Here is a 22,301-nt window from a genome sequence, read left to right on the forward strand (position 1 = left end):
TGTGAAGTTTTCTGTACATTGTATATGAGGAGGAGGAGGAAGGGAGGGGGAGGGGGGACTGCTGGGCTCGGCTCACTGGAGGCTCTAATGCTACATTGTAGCTCTTCTAGACTCAGCTCTGTGATACATTGTATCCAACATTTCCTTCCTTCTAGACTCAGCTCTTTGATACATTGTATCCAACATTTCCTTCCTTCTAGACTCAGCTCTTTGATACATTGTATCCAACATTTCCTTCCTTCTAGACTCAGCTGTGATACATTGTATCCAACATTTCCTTCCTTCTAGACTCAGCTGTGATACATTGTATCCAACATTTCCTTCCTTCTAGACTCAGCTCTGTGATACATTGTATCCAACATTTCCTTCCTTCTAGACTCAGCTCTGTGATACATTGTATCCAACATTTCCTTCCTTCTAGACTCAGCTGTGATACATTGTATCCAACATTTCCTTCCTTCTAGACTCAGCTGTGATACATTGTATCCAACATTTCCTTCCTTCTAGACTCCCCTCATTGATACATTATATCCAACATTTCCTTTCTTCTAGACTCACCTCTGTGATACATTGTATCCAACATTTCCTTCCTGCTATATTCAGCTCTGGGATACATTGTATGCAACACTTCCTTCCTTCTAGACTCCCCTCACTGATACATTGTATGCAACATTTATTTCTAGACTCAGTTCACTGATACATTGTAGCCAACGTTTCCTTCCTTCTAAACTCAGTTTACTGATACATCGTAGTCAATGTTTCCTTCCTTCTAGTCTCCGCTCTGTCCTCACTGATACATTGTATCTAACCTTAGCTGTGTTCTCACTGCTATATTGCACGTTTATTTCTAGACTCGGGTCTCTCCTCACTTCCATGTTGTATCTAACTTTCCCTTCTAGACTTTGCTGTGTCTTCATCAGACAAGTATCTAACATTCCCTTCTAGACCCATCTGTGTCCTCACTTCTACGTCGTATCTAACATTCCCTTCTAGACCCATCTGTGTCCTCACTTCTACGTCGTATCTAACATTCCCTTCTAGACCCATCTGTGTCCTCACTTCTACGTCGTATCTAACATTCCCTTCTAGACCCATCTGTGTCCTCACTTCTACGTCGTATCTAACATTCCCTTCTAGACCCATCTGTGTCCTCACTTCTACGTCGTATCTAACATTCCCTTCTAGACCCATCTGTGTCCTCACTTCTACGTCATATCTAACATTCCCTTCTAGACCCATCTGTGTCCTCACTTCTACGTCGTATCTAACATTCCCTTCTAGACCCATCTGTGTCCTCACTTCTACTTCGTATCTAACATTCCCTTCTAGACCCATCTGTGTCCTCACTTCTATGTTGTATCTAACGTTACCTTCTAGACCCATCTGTGTCCTCACTTCTATGTTGTATCTAACGTTACCTTCTAGACCCATCTGTGTCCTCATTAGACAAGTATCTAACGTTGCCTTTTAGACCCATCTGTGTCCTCATTTCTACTTCTTATCCAACATTCCCTTCTAAACCCATCTGTGTCCCCACTTCTACATTGTATCTAATATTTCCTTCTAGACCCATCTGTGTCCTCACTTCTACGTCGTATCTAATGTTACCTTCTACACTCAGCTGTGTCCTCACTTCTACGTTGTATCTAACATTCCCTTCTAGACCTATCTGTGTCTTCAGACAAGTATCTAACATTCCCTTCTGGACCCATCTGTGTCCTCACTTCTACGTCGTATCTAACATTGCATTCTACACTCAGCTGTGTCCTCACTTCTACATTGTATCTAACATTACCTTCTACACTCAGCTGTGTCCTCACTTCTATGCTGTATCTAATATTTCCTTCTAGACCCATCTGTGTCTTCAGACAAGTATCTAACATTCCCTTCTGGACCCATCTGTGTCCTCACTTCTACGTCGTATCTAACATTGCATTCTACACTCAGCTGTGTTCATACTTCTATGTTGTATCTAATATTCCCTTCTAGATCCATCTGTGTCCTCACTTCTATGTCGTATCTAACATTGCATTCTACACTCAGCTGTGTCCTCACTTCTATGTTGTATCTAATATTTCCTTCTAGACCCATCTGTGTCCTCCTCAGACAAGTATCTAACATTCCCTTCTAGATCCATCTGTGTCCTCACTTCTATGTCGTATTTAACATTACCTTCTAGACTCACCTGTGTCTTCACTTCTATGTTGTATCTAATATTTCCTTCTAGACCCATCTGTGTCCTCACTTCTACGCGATATCTAACTTTCTCTTGTAGACTTAACTGTGTCCTCAGACAAGTAACTAATATTATCTTCTAGACCCATCTGTGTCCTCCTTTCTACATTGCATCTAATATTTCCTTCTAGACCCATCTGTGTCCTCAAACAAGTATCTAACATTCATTTCTAGTCATCTGTGTCCTCCTTAGAAAAATATCTAACATTCACTTAGTCATCTGTGTCGTCCTCAGACAAGTATCTAACATTCTTTTCCAGATTCATCTGTGTCCTCCTCAGGCAAGTATCTAACATTCCCTTCTAGACCCATATGTGTCCTCCTCAGACAAGTATCTAACATTCCCTTCTAGACCCATATGTGTCCTCAGACAAGTATCTAACATTCCCTTCTAGACCCATCTGTGTCCTCCTCAGACAAGTATCTAACATTCCCTTCTAGACCCATCTGTGTCCTCCTCAGACAAGTATCTAACATTCCCTTCTAGACTCATCTGTGTCCTCCTCAGACAAGTATCTAACATTCCCTTCTAGACCCATCTGTGTCCTCAGACAAGTATCTAACATTCCCTTCTAGATTCATCTGTGTCCTCCTCAGACAAGTATCTAACATTCTCTTCTAGACTCAGCGGTGGCCTCACAGGAGTCTTTCTGCAACAATGTATCTAACATTTCCTTCTACATTTCAGAGCTGCCTCTTGTTTCTCCTGTTTCCTCTATTATTAAAGGGACTCAGACAGAGGCTTCTGTTTGGACAGAGAAGGGCTCTGATTTTACCAAGGGAGGGGTTTTCCCCGCTTCCTGTCACTTTAATTATCCCCGGTGTAGAGGAAGTCAGAGTTCCCATTTCTCTATTTATTAGAACTATTATGTCACTTTATTATGACAATTGTATCCTAAAACCAACAGTTTACAAATCTGTCCCAAATCCTGCTAGTTGCTGAACTTGTCAGGAAGGTGTAGGATAGAACGGTTGCAGTTTGGAGTTGTTTCCTCCGATCTTTTTTTGTTTTTAGTTTTGAGAAGGCAACAGACCTGAATGAGTTACATGAACCCCCCCCCCTTGTCTCCTATTTGTAAATCTATAGAGACTTCCTGTCTGCTTCTGTCATTTTCCTGCAAATTCTTAACTTTTTAGTTTTCAAGAGTGTTTACAGTTCTAGGATGTTCTGTGCTTTTTGTTGATCTTTTTTATTTTGTTGCCTCTTGCCTCAGACTGGAGCAAGTGACAATGACCTCAGCTGTGTCTGCGACACTGACGCAACGTCTACCTTTTTTTTTCGCGCAGAAACTATTGGTTAAGGAAGAGATTTTTCACCATTCCTTCGAATCTGGAATGTTGCGGTAACACCTTTTTAACAGGAAAACTTCAAATAAAAAATCTTACTCAATGCTTTTTTTTTTTTTTTTAATGAGCTCTCAGGAAGTTTAGCTTTGACCGTCAGTTGCGTAAGTTTCAGTTAAAAAAAAAAAGTGTAGCTGTTATGTCTGCAGCTGCACTCTGAGGTTTTTAATGTCTCTGCAACTGAGCTGGGAGCAGTGACTGCACCAAAAATTTTTGGGAGACGAGAGGGGGGGGGGGGGGGGGAGGAGGAGTGACAACCCCCCTGGGAGGTTGACCAGACAGCTTGCTGGCTGGGTCTGCGTCCAAATAGCAATCGACAGAGGTCCCTAGCTTGGCAGACAAACCATTTCTTTTAAAGAGCCCCAACCGCAAGAGGCAATAGACAAAACCGTAGACCCGGAGGCTCTTTATTGATCGCCATTATCGCTGCCACAAATTCCTCCCCAAAAGGCTGTTTGATTTCTCTCACTCCCTTTCAATCTCACCCCATTTCCTCCTCTTCCGTTTTTTGTCTTCCTTTTTTTATTCGTATAAATCCCGAATCTGTTAAGAGATCACATGAGGGATATCGTGATAAGTGAGCAGGGTTAAAAAGTGTAGCTGAAAGTTGCATCATTTTAAAAATAAAGATGTTTAGATGGCGTTCGTTGTCTTTCCTTTTTTTTTTTTTTTACTTCGTGGGGCTCCGCGGTTTTTAAATGTCGTCCTTTGTAATCTGGGTTGGTTCGTGTTAATTCCCATCCACTTAACTCACAAAGTGTCAGGGCAAGAAGCTGATAATTAGTGCCGGCTTCTTGGGGTTTCTGTTTAACCGTCTAACAGTCTCTTTAGTCGAATATGCAATTACCATTTAGATCGGTGAGGAATCTCGACTTTTTTTTTTTTTGTTTATCGGCATTAACGATGACGCAGAGTTTATAAAAACGTTGCCTTAGATGACCTGTTTTTCTGGTTGTTTATTCTTAAGCAATATACTTGCTAGATACTCCATTCTGTCGTTTACTTCAAATACTTTGTTCGATGTTTTGTTTTAGAATAAATCTAAAAAGTCTTAATGGGATGTTTTTTGCACATTTCTAAAATAAAAGCTCAACGGTCTTTTTTTTTTTTTTTTTTTTTTTTAAAGGTCTTTCGGACAGTGTTTGTTGACTGATGAATCGGAGGTTTGAGGCTGTGCTGTTTATGGAGTTATATATAGATTTGTGGATAGGTTTTGGAAGACGTTCAATGTTCCACATCAGGCTGTTGAGGAGCCACAAGTCCCAGCATGCTTTGTCAGTCTAGACAGGCATGATTGGAACCTTCAGCTCCTCCAGAGATGGCTAAATATCAAAATGCAGCAGTGCTATACCTCCTTAGGCTGGCCATTCATTACATAGTTTTCCTTTTTAGATTTACCAAAATGCATATCATAGGTCAAACCTAAACGCTTTCAATTTGTAAGCAATCAGGCAGGCCTTTGTACTACGTAGTTGAAGGTAAATTGAAAGGAAAATTGTATAATTTATGCCCAGCTTTAGTCTTGTACAGCTTGTTAGAATATTAAAACTGTAATGTGTTAAGATCTGCTTGATCAACAAACCTGCGTTGGATTCCCAAACTTGTATTTTGTTCACTTTCTGTTTTCCGATTGGTAGATGGGGGGGTCAAACATCCTACCGTTCTTTAGGAACTAAACTCGTATTTGTAATTTAACCCCCAAGAATGATCTTGAAATGACTGAACTGATTATGAATTGTGTATTTGGTAAAGATAGAAGGCTCGTTCAGGGATGGCATCGTCTTGCACCCCTGAACAACTATTTTGGGGGGATTATGCAGTGCTATCTGATAACTTGACAGTTTTGTCAATGATCTCTTAACTTTGTGAAAAAGCGTTGTTTCCAATTACACACTTGTACAGATTTATAATAAATATGTCCTGATTAGTTGGTGCTTTTCACTCCTTGTTTCCCGGAATGGATGGATGGTTGCCGTGGGTTACTGCAAATAGCCCACCTTCTTACCTTCTACCTTGAGTGTTATATTGGTTTAGAACGTTTAGCCCCATCACTTGAAGGAAAAATGTGGTCCTGAAAACTGCCACAAACCTTTTATTTGCAGTAGTCATGTCAGAAAATTGCCACAAACCTCTTATTTTCAGTGACCATGTCATAAAACTGCTACAAGCAGTTGAGGTGAGGTGGACATGTCGGAAAACTGCCACAAAAAAACTCCTTTTTCTTTGAGGTGGACATGTCGGAAAACTGCTACAAACCTTTTCTTTGAGGTGGACATGTCGAGAAAACTGCCACAAGCAGTTGAGGTCAGGTGGACATGTCCGAAAACTGCCACAAACCTCCTTTTTCTTTAAGGTGGACATGTCGGAAAACTGCCACAAGCAGTGGAAGTGAGGTGGACATGTCGGAAAACTGCCACAAGATGTTGAGGTGAGGTGTGCATGTCAGAAAACCTTCGCAAACCTCCTTTTCTTTGAGGTGGGCATGTTGGAAAACCTTTGCAAACCTCCTTTTTTTTTTTTGAGGTGGACATGCCGAAAAACTGCCACAAACCTCTTACTTGAGGTGGACATGTCAGAAAACGGTCACCCTTTGGTGATTTCAGCTTGTTTGTCTGATCCATAAGTAAATCTACATCCATCAGCAACCTGGCATCATTACTTGCAAGGTGCAGACTTCCCCCTCCAAGACATGTAAAATTGAGGACACTACCTAGGAAGTGACTTTGTAATGTCACACATCCTTCAGGCTGCCACATCCTCCAGTCTGCTCTCCCCCCCACAACCCCCCCCCCCCCCCCCGAGATCTCATCTTTAGGGACAAGGCTGCTTACAACTTTTTTTTTTCTTCAGTCTGCATTTGTATAGACTTTAAACTGCAACAAAATGAGTGTTTATTTTTAACTGCCGGGATTCCATATTGTTGAAGAATTTTTTGGTACGTGTGAGATTCTATCCAAGTTTTTTCTTTTTTGTTTTTTTGTCGTTCGGGCGTAATTCAAACCTGCGAATGTCAGATCCTATGGCTAGAATGTGGTTATGATGCATTAACCCTTCACAAACAAGACTGGTTGCATGTACTGTGCTTTAAATGAGCCCCAATTTTTAGAAAGGGGGGGTATTATTATTATTACAGGTACTTATATAGCGCCGCCAATTTTACGCAGCGATTCACATATATATTGTACATTCACATCAGTCCCTGACCCTCAAGGGGTCCCTAACTCACATTCATACATACATACTGGGGCTAATTTAGACAGGATCCAATTAACCTGCCAGCATGTCTTTAGAGTGTGGGAGGAAACTGAAGTACCCGGAGAAAACCAACGCAGGCACAGGGAGAACATGCAAACTCCAGGCAGGTGGTGTCATGGTTAGGATTCGAACCGACGACCCGAGTACTGCCAGGCAGAAGTGCTAACCCCTTAGCCACTGTGGTGGTGGTCTCCTTACCTATTCCCTACAACCCTAAAATGCATAGTGAGGCCTCCTGTGTATAGATCATAATATAACAGGGAAAAAAGGGCTAAATAGTTTCATACATAGTTAGTCTGGCTGAAAAAAGACAAAAGTCCATCCAGTTCAACCATTAAAAAAAAAAAGTTATAATCCTACACCCACAGTTGATCCAGAGGAAGGCAAAAAAAACCAGCAAAGCACAATCAAAGGGGAAAAAAATTCCTTCCTGATCTCCCGAGAGGCAATCGGATATTCCCTGGATCAGCTTTACCTATAAATGTTATATTCTGTGTATCTAAGAAAATATACAATGGAATGCATTGGCTTGTTAATATTTGATATTTCATCCTAGATTGTAAGCTCTGAGGATCAGGGCCCGCCTATCCCTCTTGTATTGATCTGTATTGTTGTATTGTCTCCCGTTATATTGTAAAGTGCTGAGCAAACTGTAGGCGCCATATAAATGTATAATAATAATAATTTGCTATAAACAAGGTGATCAGCTTCCAGTATTTCCGTTCATTTCGATTTATGTTATGGAGCTGTAATGTTTTATATAAAAAAAGAAAAAAAAATTAGTAGTAGTAGTAATCGGCTTTAAAAGGTGTATATGAGATGCAATACGCCCTAACAGCGTTTTCCGATAGGCTGGGGTGGGTTACCACGTAAACCGGTAAGCCGCCTCAGATTGCTTGAAATTCGGACGACTTTCTTACTGTCTTGTGAGTCAAACGTGCAGCAAACAAGGCAGCCGAAAGTGGTGCTTATTGTTATCAGGCTGCGCAGAGGTCTGCGAGGTAATTCATTGCGCTTCCTGCGTCCCCATCTAACGAGACAGACGAAGCCTTTCAGACGTCTGGGTTTTTTTTTTTTTTTTTCCCCTACCGTCTGGGGGGCAAATAAGCAGACATCAGTAAGTCTCGTTGTCTAATAGATGGTGCTACCTGCTGCCACGCTTGTCAGGGAGGTCTAACATAGACTAGTGGCGTGCAACTGCTGCAGCAGCTCTTAGAAAAGCAAATATCATTTGATTTCAGCAAAAAAAGAGAAGGCTTGTTGGACTGAAGTACTTTGGAGGATTTTTCGGCATTGCGCCTCCCAATGCCACCATGCTTAGTCAGGCGAGAACTTTCCATGTAAGCTTGTTATAGCTGTACCTTCGGTAATAGCGGTAAGGAGGGTTATTATCAGGGCTCCTCATAGTGATTGGCAGAATTTGTCTTTCACTTTTATTAGAGGTTTTGTTTTGGGTTTTTTTTTTGTTTTTTTTAGTTTTTGCGGTTTTCTTGCACTTCTAGTTCCTGGTACTGATCACTAACCCTCATCTATTTGGAACACATGGCGATAGCAGCCAATAAGAGGTTAATTTTGTTAAGGAGCAGGAGGATAAAATGCTGAAGTTTTTTGCTTTCGGAATATTTTCTTTGGCTTTTTTTTTTTTTCTAGAACGTGATGATTTCAATAGCGGTTATTCAACCGATGTTCTGCTGCACTTTAGCGTATGTAGGCAAGCACATCAACTGGGCTTACAATCTAACGTCCTTTCTGCAGGCAGTTTGGTATTAGTCTTGTAGGTTTCTGGACTGGAGTGGAAACGCAAGGATATAAACGCATTGAGAGCAGTCCTTGCTGTTAGGACCCTGGTGGGCATTGATGCCAGTGCTGCAGGACCAAAGGTTCTTTGTTAAAGGGAAACAGCGGACAGAAACAAAAGCTGCCATCATTGGCTTTGTGAAAGATGCTGCTCTCTGGCTGTCAATTCTGTTCCTTTCATTTATTTGAGTCGCTGACAGAAAAAGCATGCAGTCAGTGAAGTCCAAATAGGTTGAAGTGTCTATATATATATATATATATATATATATATATATATATTCATCGAAGATTCACTTCAGGTTCTAATCTGTTACATTTAGATACTAATATGTGGTCACGGTGTACGATGAACCCAGGGATGGGGAGCCCAGGAGGTTGTAGTGAGATTTGGGATGTAAATCCTGATAGACTAGGATGTTCCTGGAGTTCTGAGACTCAGGGTCAGTGTCTAGTGCTTGTAGGTAGAACATTGAATTCTATTCAGAACTGATTAACTTTCTATTCAGTGGTAGAAAGTTAAAACCCCTGACAGTGTCTTCTATCTCTCAGGGACTTGGTGAGAGTTCTCAGCTCCGTACATCCGCTGTGCCTGCTATGAGGGGTTCCCATCCTTGTACTGAGTTCCCGGGTCTGTACACCTTTTGTGCCTTTTTGAGGGGTTCCCACCATCCCTATGCTGAGTTCCCGGGTCTGTACACCTGCTGTGCCCATTATAAGGGGTTCCCACCATCCCAGTGGTGAATTTCCGGGTCTGTACACCCGCTGTGCCCATTGAGGGGTTCCCAACATCCCTGTGCTGAGTTCTCAGGTCTGTACACCTGTAGTGTCCATTATGAGGGGCTCCCACCATCCCTGTACTATGTTTTGGGTCTGTACACCTGCTGTGCCCATTGAGGGGCTCCCACAATTGTTATGAGTTCCCAGGTTGGCACACTACTGTGCCCATTACGGGAGGTTCTCAGTATCTCTGTGCTGTTCATTGGTAGAAAGTTAAAACCCCTGACAGCGTTTATCTCTCAGGGACTTTATTGGTGAGAGTTCCCGGGCCTGTACACCCGCTGTGCCCATTGAGTGGTTCCTACCATCCCTGTGCTGAGTTCCTGAGTCTGTACACCTGCTGTGCCCATTATGAGGGGTTCCCACAATCCCTGTACTGAGTTCCTGAGTCTGTACACCTGCTGTGCCCATTATGAGGGGTTCCCACAATCCCTGTACTGAGTTCCCGAGTCTGTACACCTGCTGTGCCCATTATGAGGGGTTCCCACAATCCCTGTACTGAGTTCCTGGGTCTTCACACTTACTGCACCCGTTATGAGAGGCTCCTATCATCCCTGTGCTGTGTTCCTGGGTCTATACACCCGCTGTGCCCATTATGAGGGGGTCCCGCCTTCCTCAATTGGTTTTTGCTTCTTTTATATTCTGGAGGTTGAAGCCGGAAGACACCAAGATAAGTGTGAACACTCAAAACATTCAAACAGAGAATTTGCTGATCTGAAAGTTGGAACACCTAAGAGACCAGAATCGATCAGGCTCAGTCTATAATAGTCAACTCTGCGTGAGCTGATCCTAATATTTGAACAACCATATTAAACTGGGAAAATGTTGCGTGAATGGTCTTCTAATTGGGAAGAAAATGGAGAGGAAGTTGGCTGAGAAAACAAATTTTGTAGATATTTTCGTACATCCAAAGTTGGACATGAGCAGACACTTTGGCATGAAGGTATGATGTGTCACGTCACTGGGTTCGTATAAACACGTACGGCCATATGGCACAGAAGGTGTGTTCTCTGTCCACCTGTTAAGGTGGTCCCCCATGTCCTGTTGGGTTTTCACCCCTACAAGCCACAGGCCAGGTTGTCTACTGGTATGCCATGACGTAACCTAACTCCCAATTGCTGTTCTTGGCATCTGGCTATGGACACAGCTATAGTATAGCACTTCCATACTTGTGTTGCTGGTACAAAATGGTACCCACATTGTTATGATCAATACATGTGTATGTAACATTACCTCTGCACTGGTCGATTGGATTTATGGAGTTGAGCTTTACACTGTCACTTGGCTGTAAAAAACCCCACCCCTCAACGGGCTCCCTGTCCATTCCTTTGGCACCCTCGGGGAATACCCTGCCCTTCTGAATATTGAAGCGGGTGTGTGATCCCCATCAAAGATGCATTGCTTATACCTGAGCTGCCAATTGCAATGCCCAAATGCTATCAGGGTTAGCGGCTTTTTTGCCAAGTCCAAAGATGACCACAGGAGGTGACAAAGCAAGTCTGCAATGTGTAAGCTCCAATATGGAGCTTACACAGGGTTAGGAATTGGAGCTTTATGGCTGCAGAAGTTTGGAGAAGGTATCCACATCTGTGGAGGCTTTTAGGAGAAGGTCACTTTTTTCCTGATTGTCACTTTTCATTTTCTAAGGAAGTGTTTCTCAACCTTTTTTCAGTCAAGGCACCCTTTAAAATTATGGACAGTCCCGAGGCACCCTTTAAAATTATGGACAGTCCCGAGGCACCCTTTAAAATTATGGACAGTCCCGAGGCACCCTTTAAAATTATGGACAGTCCCGAGGCACCCTTTAAAATTATGGACAGTCCCGAGGCACCCTTTAAAATTATGGACAGTCCCGAGGCACCCTTTAAAATTATGGTTAGTCCCGAGGCACCCTTTAAAATTATGGTTCAGTCCCGAGGCACCCTTTAAAATTATGGTTCAGTCCCGAGGCAACCCTTTAACAGGATGGACAGTCCCGGGGGAACCCTTTAACAGGATGGACAGTCCCGGGGGAACCCTTTAACAGGATGGACAGTCCCGGGGGAACCCTTTAACACGATGGACAGTCTTGATGCACCCATTCTAAAATGTGAAAAACTTTTCTAATAGTTTTTATATAACACAGCAAAATCCGCACATGTAGGACACCCAACATTAGAGGGGATTTATTCTTCCAAAGCAAATACACTTCTGCACACTGGTACTGACTAGTATTCCTGTGTTTCCCCTCTCCCTCAGTTTTTCAGTCACTGAGCTAATGTGACCCCAGCACTGATGGAGAGGGGCAGGGAAGGGTCAAACTAGGATGCTGTGCAGGCAACCAACATCCTCATCAGCTGATGTCATTGGTTGTCAGGACGCCGGTGGCTAGAAGGTCATAATGGCGCACAATGAAAACCTGTGGCTTGGTGTAACTAAAAGGCGGGCTTGTTCTACCCGCTGGCTTTGGGCAATTTTTAGACATTTTGCCGAGGCACCCCTGAAGAAACCTCAAGGCACCCCTGAAGAAACCTCAAGGCACCCCAGGGTGCCTGGGCACCCTGGTTGAGAGAGGCTGCTCTTAGTTATCTGATACCACGGCGTTCTCTGCGTATCTACGATATGTTTTGGCTGTTTCAAGCGTTTGTTTCCTGAGCCCCTACATACAAGCCCACTTCTTTCAGTTGCTGTCTCCTCTAGATGCTGAGCTCCGACGCCTGTTCCACAATCTAATTTTAACCGGTGAAAGAACTGAATTTGGAACATCTCACGCTCTGGAGAAGAGAATTTGCATTAAAATGTGCACATATGCTGTGTTATATGGGACAGCTTGCAGTTATGTCACCTGGATTTGTCAGATCCTGTTAGCTGGTCTCATGGAGCGTCCTGGGCACATGGAGGAAATGGACTTGGCTATAGCTAATGCCCCTATTAAAAGGAGCATTAAAAACCGAGCATTTCGTTCTAACTGTAGTGATCGCTTGTGTATTTAGAGCTGAACTCCGGGCGCTTTCATTTAAAAATATTCTTTAAAAGCCACAAAATATATAAATCCGTTTTTTATGCACCAAATGCCTTACCAAATCTAGATATTACCTTGTGAAAGCAGTAGCGACCTTGTCACTGCGCTGCATGTAGTCTGTGCAGAGAGCTGAACTGTGGGAGGGACCCAGCAGAAACCACCCACCATAGGCTGCCTGTAGAAAACCACAGGAGGGGGCAGAGAGACGAAACCAGTCCCCCTTCACAAAGAGAGAGCAAAGATGTGGGAGGGACCCAGTAGGAACCACCCAGCATAGGCTGCCTGTAGAAAACTACTGGAGGGGGCGGAGACGAGACCTGTCACCCTTCACAAGGTGAGAGCAGAGATGTGGGAGGGGCCTAGCAGGAACCACCCACCATAGGCTGCCTGTAGAAAACCATAGGAGGGGGCAGAGACGAGACCAGTCACCCTTCACAAGGGGAGAGAGCAAAGATGTGTGAGGGACCCAGTAGGCACCACCCACCACAGGCTACTGTAGAAAACCACAGGAGGGGGCAGAGACTAGACCTGGCACGCTTCACAAGGAGAGAGAGCAAAGATGTGGGAGGGGCCCAGTAGGCACCACTGTCTGCAGAAAACAAGGGGCGGAGATAAGACCAGTCCCCCTGCACAAGTAGAGAGCATCAGTGAGCGGTCTTTATTACAGGAAAGGACGTATCGCGCTGGATTATTGCACAGCAGGGTCCGGGACAAGGGGTGGGCAAGAGAGGCAGCTGCCCTGGGTGCAATGCTTTCTGTTACAAGGCTGATGGGGGTAGTGACATTGGCAGTGGTTTTGACAAGGGAGTGACTGCTGGGTATAGAATCCCCTATTGCACATTGTGAATGGGGGGGCAGTTTGGCATCTTTGCCCTGGGCTCTGGATGAGCTTTTTTTACAATTGAAGACGACTCTCTTCATAAATAATTATGGGCTTTTTAAAAATGCACTTCCTCACTTTTGGTCCTGTTGGATCTATGGATGGAATAGCCTTTTGTTCTGCCATCAGCTGTGTTCTGTATACTTTGTGTTTGCCAGGCACAGGGCAGCTCCCAGGCGTTGGTTGCTTTCAGACACTGGCCAGGAACAAGTTGTGTAGATCTGGGGCTTTGACGTCATGGACTGGATGCTGCTTCTGGGCCAATCACGATCTTGAATCTAAAGACAGCCAAGAATGTAGCATTTTTACACCTATTCATACTCCATGCAACTTTTATGCTATAGCCGAGTGTTGAGGTAGGTGACAGGATAACTACTCAAAGTAAAATCCTCTTGCATAGTTTCAGCTTGGAGACCTTGCTTCCCATGCGACAAATCTGCTTTAAAGGTTACAAATTGACAGAAGAAAAACACTTTCAATCAGAACTCTAAAGAGGCTTCCAAATGAGCATTTCCATCCAGCCCTGAGATTTACACAGACCCGCCAGACAGCACAGCTAGGCAGAGGATACCACTTGCTCTTGTTACCTAGAACTACTTTTTTCTTAACCTCATCACGCTGGCCGAACGCAAATGTGCGGCCTCCTTGCGTCTGGGCCTAGACGCCGAGCGGCCGCACATTTGCGTTCTATTAAAAAAGAACATATGTGCTGAGAGTGTGCGCTCCCAGCACACGTCTGGTACGGAAAGGTCCCGATCTCCTCTTTCGATCGGAACCATTCCCGATCATGTGACTGCCGTGACACACAGTCACTCCCTGAAAGAGATCGGGACCTTTCCGTGAGTCACATGACCCTAAACCCTGCCCCGCCTCCCAGCTTCTGAAACCCTTAAAGGGCCGGGAGGCGCCGGCGTGAAGGTTAATTTTGAATAGAGTAAGGGAGGGTGACAAACCCTGTCAGGTTTTTTTTTTGACCATCTGTTTTCCGTTGGGGAGATTTACCTTAATTTCCTATCTTATAGCCAAAACAGGAAGTGAGGGAAAATCCCTGCAAATTAAAGGAATCCCCCAGCTGTCAACAGAACCAGTGTCCCCATTGGAAGATTCCCCCTCTATTTTTCTGTAGACAGCCCAAAGTTTGGGATTTAACTGTATACATGACAAATAGAGAGGGTGAATCTCCCTATCAGGGACACAGATGGCAATAAAAACCCAACAGGGGTTCTAACCCCTCTCCACTCTTTCCAAATCTTCAACTTTCCCAAAAAAAATTGCCTTTACTTTTAAAGTGGCTGTAAACTCTTACATATACCCAGTGAAGTGACTGGCTTCAGGTGATACACAGAGATGAAACACATCCTCCTACGTGTTGTACCTGTTTATCTGCAGCGGTCTGACACCTACATCCATTCAAAGTGCAGAATTTACACAGGATCTCTCAGCTCTGAAAATCAGGTGGCAGAGAGCTGATTGAAGGGAAAAGACCCCCCCCCCTCCTCCACACAGCTCACAGGAATAGAGCTGAGGCTGTCAATCTGCTGGAGGTCCCTCCCCTGTCACCATTTTTCTCTTGGTGTCAGGAAAACTTGTCAGCAGTGACTCATTCTGAAACAGAGGAATTAAACAGCAGACAGAAATGACACTTCATGCTCTGGATTGCAACGAGTACACATTGCAGAGGGATATGCTTTTTCATGTCTGAGGTTTACAACCACTGTAAGGAATGCTGTCCTCTCCACTGCCAGGCTGCTGATTGGATGGTGCAGGAGCAGCAGAGATGAGGTCCCCCCTCTGCTCATTCTGCATTCTCCTATCAGCATATTTGCACATAGCTCACCTGATTGGCTTGCCGAGCTGCCCCTCTTTCTCTGCTGTATTTGTAAAGTCAATTTCAGGTACTTCCACCTAAAACCTCCATTTAATGATTTATTAATGAATCTATAGCAACATTAATCTGCCTGGAGTTCTGCACGAACAAAAGGGTATTTTTAGACCTCCAATACGAAATTGTCACATTGATTCAGGAACACTTTCATTGCCAGATGGACGGTAAACAATGTAGCACAATGAGCCAAGATCACTCCGCTGATCAAAGGGTTTAAATGCGGTCACACGTGAAGGTCAGGAGCAATGCATGCCCCTATACAAGACGTCATTCAACGAGACCAAAACAACTAACCCCCATTCTCTGTATGAATGAAATCGCTGCTCAGGTCGCCCCCCCTGTCAGAGATCACCAAAGTCAGGGGGCCGCTTAAACTTGGCTTGACCCTTCAGAGAAAATGGTCAGAGTTCCCCAGGGAAGGCTCATCCAGCGACCCCCACCAGGGAACTTGTAATGGAATGGCTGAAGGGAAAAAAAGAAAATCAGATTTAAAGGCCATCTAAAGAATTCTGATTCTTGGCCTTCAAAAGGACATATGGCTTCACATTCGCCCCACGACACATAATTAGGTTTCGGAATTTGAGGGTAAATATTACATTCAGCTGTGCTGAATCAGATTGGAAATTCTCGCTTTTGGCGCAGACATTGCTCTTCATAATCAGTGGCAACACTGACCCCCGGTTCATATCTATGCGGCCGTGCGGGCTGCATTTTGCATGGGCACGAGAGCCTATTCGTTTGGACTCCTGTGCCCCTGACTCGCAGGGAAGAAGTCCCAGCACTTCTTTGGAAAACGCAGCCGAGGTTCCCAGTACTGTTGCGTTGTCCAGTGCGGGCGGCGCGCTATTAGAAATAATGGCACCAGCCCGCGAGTCCGTTATTTTTTTGTGGGTGGTGCGGTTGCACGGATTTTCATGCGGATCCGTAGAAGGTAAAGGAGCAGGTTTGCCATTTTAAACATGTAAAGTGAAGGTCCTGTCCACATAACATGTAGACATGTATGCCTTTCTGAATTGGGTTTCGCTTCACCAGTGCTCTGACTATAATAGCCGCTATTAATAATTGCATGTAAAATCCGACGGGCTGGTTGTGCCCGAGTTGATCGATCAACTTGGGTACACGCAGCCTGCCCATGGCTGGTTCACATCTCAGCTGGTTCAGCGGATTCAAACTATGGCCGGCTTTTTGCTCTGAGTAGTCATTCAATATTGCCAGAGCAAGCAACGTTTCGCAGCACGCAGCTCCTTCATCAGGCATGAAGGAGCTGGATGATCCATATCGTCGCTCGTTCTGTGACTAATGAATGGCCCTACTCTGATTATATTTTGGGCTGGTGATACTCATTCTTGACCATTTTGGAATAGCAATAAAGGGAAACTTTCAATACAAACGTTCTTAGTGGTGCCACGGTCCACTACATATCATTGGAGCTATCGCATTTATTCGGCTGGAGAACCATGTGGCGTGCACCCTATCCCTCTCTACAATCTCCCAATTGTAGATTCTCCATCGCTTTCCGCCCCAGTGACGGTCACCAAGACAGAGGACAACCTAATAACCCTGACTCCATCCAAACCAAACAAGTCTTCAATACGTGTCAGGTGGGACTCCCCGTTAGTTTTCTGTGGTTTGGACAGAGATTTGTAGTCCCTGTTGGGGGCAGAGCTGTCTTAATCCCTGGGCACTGCCCAGGGGCCCCATGATAATTTTGCATTACGTTATACTTGCCAACTGGCCCGAATTTTCCGGGACAGTCATGCTTTTAACTAAGCTGTCCCTGTAAGGCCATATCCCAGGCAGTGTCCTGGAACCTGTACTGTGCCCTTCTGATACCAGTATTGTCCCCTCCTGATCCTCCTCCCCCATACTGTGCTCTTCTGCCTCCCCCTGTACTGTGCCCTTTGTGTTGATTTAGTTTCTAATTTATGGCATATTTTAAAATGGATTTTATTAAAAATACTAATAAGTGTGTTTTTTTAACTTTTTAAATTCTTGAGAGTAGGTGGGCAGGCTGGTAGGAGCCCCAGTGCATTACTTTACCCAGGGGCCCATGATGCTATTGAGACGGCCCTAGCTGGGGGATTGTCCTGCGTTCCTGTCTTGATAACAGCCGTCACCAGGATAGATGGTCTTCCTAAAGCATAGTACGCGCTACGAGAAAATCGGACGACCGATGGTCTGATTTTCCACTAAAGCGAGCATCATGAAGAAGTCGGATTTGTATTGACTTGTAAGAAAAGTCTCAGCCAACAAAGGAGAACGTAGCTACGTAGCAGAAGTGGACATGTGGGGTCGTTCTTTGCTTCTGGTCATGCACATTTTTTTTTACTATTTAATTATTTACGTATGATTACTGTACACGTTGAATGAAAATCGGACATTGTGTTTATGTGCAAAAACAAATTTCTAGCTTGCACCCTCGATTTTTTTTGTCTTTTACAGTTCAGGCGTGCTCAGGTTCTAAACGAAGGAGAGGAACAGCCCCAAAAATTGGCACAATTAAATAGATATAGATATAGAGATAGAGAGATGGATATATATATCTCAGTAAAACTAGGTGCAATTCCTAACTGAACAGCTTTTAGTTTGCTGAAAGTGCATTATTTTTAAACAAAATACAATCTTCTTAGAGTCGCAAATTCACAAAAAAAAAAAAAAAAAAAAAAATATATATATATATATATATATATATATATATATATATATATATACACACTTCTAGCCCTCTTGTATTCAACTGTATCGTTGCTCTGTTGGCACTATATAGATCCTGTATAATAATATATATAGCATAGGAGCCAATTAACCTACCAGCATATCTTTGGAGTGTCGGAGGAGACCGGAGTACTCAGAAGAAACCCATGCAGACAGAGGGAGAACCTTCATACTCCAGGCAGGTAGTGCCGTAGTTGGGATTTTATGCTTCCGGTCTCCTGTAGTCTCTTTGCTGCCATTGCCTGCCTACATGTACCTATGGGTTTCCCTTTGTATCCCGGACAATTCTTCTGTCAGTTGTGGCTGCAATCTTTCTTGGTCTACCTGACCTTGGCTTGGTATCAAGAGATCCCCGAACTTTCCACTTCTTAATAGGTGATTTAACAGTACTGATTGGCATATTCAAGGCTTCGGACAAATTTTTATGTCCTTTTCCATCTTTATAAAGTTCCATTACTTTGTTATGCAGGACTTTTGACAGTTCTTTTCTGATCCCCATGGCTCAGTATCTAGCCTAGTCAGTGCTTCCACATAACACTCATTGACTATTGATACACTGACACTAATTGCAATTTAAAAAGCCACAGATGTGGGACATTAATCTAATTGGCTTTTTAACCCGTGTGTGTCACCTTGTGTGTCTGTACCAAGGCCAAACATTCCAGGGGAGGGAAGCTTTTGATCCAGGGGGCAGAGACTTCTGATCATGGCCATTTGGGTGATTTCTGTTGTCATGATTTAAAAAGGAGCCAAACTACTATTTGATAATGGCTTCATACGATCATCATCCTTCAATAAAAGAGCATTTTGTGGCACGACTGGACATATTTTCAATATCAATGCCAAAATTTCACTATTTCTGCTGGGGTATGCAAACTTTTGAGCACAACTGTACATGGGAGAGTTGACAGTGCTGCATGTGCAACTCGGCATGTCACGTTAAAATGGTCACTCCTGTGATGCAAAGAATCATGGCTGCCGCAGTGTGTACCTACCTGACCGGCACCCTGTTTGCCTGTAGATGGGCAGTAAAAACGTGGATCAACTGCCCTTGTGAAAGGAGCCTTACTGCCCTTTTTACTCTTCTGCCCGATCTAACAGATCCCACCCTCCCCCCTCTAAAAAGGCCTACATACCGAGATTCAGTGACCAGGGCCTTGTGGACTGCTGTAGCCCCAAGATCTCTCCTGGCCTACACTGGCTTTCCTTTGTGTTCGGCCTCAGGAGGTCCCAAATAATGAAAATGACTTTTGAAATGACATGTTAAAGCTTGAGATTTTCGTGAATTATATCATTTGAAGGCAACCGCCCAAAACCTTATTTTCAGTCCCTTCCTTGTGTCATAAGGACTTGCGGATTCTTGTGCGACTCAGAATCTGTTCATTCCTTTGCTCTTTGGTACAGTTATTGCTTGCGTTGGGCCCTTTAGGACTACGAGGCACCTTTTGTGTAGAGCTCAACTGAATGGCTTCCTTTATAAATTGTCCAATAAAAGAAAAATCTGTTTGAGGCATCCCCCGCGACCTGTTTATGGGAAGACTCACATCTGGCCTTTATAGCAGCCTGCTAGGCTAGTAAAATGTCTACAACAGTTCCAGCTGTTAACCTCCATGTCAACTCTGCATGTCCCTATTGTGTCCAGACAGGGACCGCATCTGTGGGAAGGGCCTCTGCGAAGGTTATAAGTGAAGTTTAAAGGTCGTTTGGCGTGTAACCCACAAAGAGGCCGCTCTTGTCTGTCTTGGCTTTTCACCGGACAAGGCCAGGCTGAACTCTGGGAAGTATCAAACTTTGCCTGAACCCTATGGAGACTGAACCCAGCCACCATAGACGGTTCAAGTCCCTGCTGAACTGGCCAAGATTCAAAGCATGTATGGGCAGGCTGATAGTACCCAAGTTGATCGATGGATCAACTTGGGTATAACCAGCATGTCAGATTTTTCATGCAATTTATTGCCAGAGTCTATAGCTGCCAGCAATAATCACTGTGTTCTCCCGGCACGGTCAGCTCCCTGCATTGACACCCCCCTGCTGCCTGCCGGGAGAACACAATAGCTGTGCAGGAGGGATTCCCGTGGTTGCAGGAAAGAAAATTGCTCTTTGGTTTAAAACTAAAATTTAGTTGGTCTCTGCCCCTGATCACCCTGGTATAAAGGTGACTATAGTTGTATGGGTGGAGGGACGTGCAGATTATTTATTTCAGGTGCTTATATAGCGCTGTCAATTTACGCAGCACTTTACATATATATATTGCACATTCACATCAGTCCCTAACTCTCAAGGGGCGTACAATCTAAGGTCCCTAACTCTCAAGGGGCGTACAATCTAAGCTCCCTAACCCTCAAGGGGCGTACAATCTAAGGTCCCTAACCCTCAAGGGGGGTACAATCTAAGCTCCCTAACCCTCAAGGGGCGTACAATCTAAGGTCCCTAACCCTCAAGGGGCGTCCAATCTAAGGTCCCTAACCCTCAATGGGCGTCCAATCTAAGGTCCCTAACCCTCAAGGGGCGTCCAATCTAAGGTCCCTAACCCTCAAGGGACGTACAATCTAAGGTCCCTAACTCACATTCATACATACACATACTAGGGACAATTTAGACAGGATCCAATTAACCTACCAGCATGTCTTTGGAGAGTGGGAGAAAACCAGGACATCCAGAGGAAACCCACGCAGGTACAAGAAGAGCATGCAAACTCCAGGCAGGTGGTGCCGTGGTCGGGATTTGAACCAGCGACCCTAGTACTGCCAGGCAGAAGTGCTAACAATTTAGTCACTGTGCTGCCCTCATCCAACTTTCCACTCATCACATTATCCAACTAGTTATTGTCTTTGTCAATTTTTGACAGTCTTGCACCCTTGGTTTACCAAAGAGATAACTCCTCAGGTCTGCTTATGAGCTGGAATGTTGGCTGTTTTTTTTTTTTCTTTTTCCCCCCAAGGCTTGCCAATATCCAATTTTTATTCCCCCTCAAAGAACAGACTGCGGGTAGCTGCACTAGGTCATAGTCTGATCACTGGATTGGGCAGTCCCTTCACATCAAGTGATCAGTTTCTGCACAACCTTTTATTTTTATATTTTTAAAAATATAAAGTATTCCAATTTGCCAGTCTCTAGTGAATGGATTGGCCACTTTTCAGTGACATCACCGCTCTCTAGTGAATGGATTGGCCACTTTTCAGTGACATCACCGCTCTCTAGTGAATGGATTGGCCACTTGTCAGTGACATCACTGCTCTCTAGTGAATGGATAGGCTGCATTCTCCATGATGTCACCGCTCTCTAGTGAATGGATAGGCTGCATTCTCCATGATGTCCCCGCTCTCTAGTGAATGGATAGGCTGCATTCTCCGTGATGTCCCCGCTCTCTAGTGAGTGGATAGGCTGCATTCTCCGTGATGTCCCCGCTCTCTAGTGAATGGATAGGCTGCATTCTCCGTGATGTCCCCGCTCTCTAGTGAGTGGATAGGCTGCATTCTCCGTGATGTCCCCGCTCTCTAGTGAATGGATGGGCCGCATTCTCAGTGGTGTCACCGCTCCCTAGTGAATGGATGGGCCGCATTCTCCGTGATGTCACCGCTCTCTAGTGAATGGATGGGCCGCATTCTCAGTGGTGTCACCGCTCTCTAGTGAATGGATGGGCCGCATTCTCAGTGGTGTCACCGCTCTCTAGTGAATGGATGGGCCGCATTCTCAGTGGTGTCACCGCTCTCTAGTGAATGGATGGGCTGCATTCTCAGTGATGTCCCCGCTCTCTAGTGAATGGATGGGCTGCATTCTCAGTGGTGTCACTGCTCTCTAGTGAATGAATAGGCTGCATTCTCAGTGATGTCACCAGTCTCTAGTGAATGGATAGGCTGCGTTCTCAGTGATGCCATCGTTCTCTAGTGAATGGATCGGTCTATAGCTGTATTGCTGGACCAGGACCTAAGTGTCCAGGCCTAGTGATGCCTATGGGCAGGACATTTGGTTACAAAGCCACCTTTTTCTGTACTGAATTAGCAGTGCCTCCATTTTTAAATGGGTCCTGCAGACAGAATTTTGAGTTGAGTTGAGGTGTCGATCAGCTTTTCTCAACCAGGCAATTTCTACCTTTCCTGATAACCTGAGGACAATGATCATTTTACCAATCAATAAAAAGGGGCATTCTTCCCAATGACCACAAATGCTGGCAGCAGTCTTCCCAGTGAAGATCACACTTGGTTAATGTGAACTGTAGATATAATCGTTACTAGCAGGGTTTGCTTGAGGCCCAGAAAGTTATTTCAAGGGTTCCTCCATGTTGAAAAAGCTGTTGTAGATAAAGTGTCTCCCTTAGTAACCAATGGGATGATAGCAGCCTTGCCTACGCCATGGCCCTCCCTCCTGTGCGTCTGGCTTGAGGTGTAGACTGGATACAGTAACAGCTGTAC

At 44.5% G+C, this 22,301-nt stretch overlaps 1 protein-coding gene across 1 annotated transcript in view; it reads left to right on the forward strand.

Moving 5' to 3' along the window:
• The window catches only part of PMEPA1 (prostate transmembrane protein, androgen induced 1), an 87,449-nt gene that overhangs the window by 618 nt on the left and 64,530 nt on the right, over positions 1-22,301 (forward strand). The gene's annotated exons all lie outside the window — the stretch shown is intronic.

Source organism: Staurois parvus, unplaced genomic scaffold (genome assembly GCF_062004578.1).
Source record: "Staurois parvus isolate SC_StPar_1 unplaced genomic scaffold, SC_StPar_1.0 ptg000490l, whole genome shotgun sequence".
Lineage (NCBI taxonomy): Eukaryota > Metazoa > Chordata > Amphibia > Anura > Ranidae > Staurois > Staurois parvus.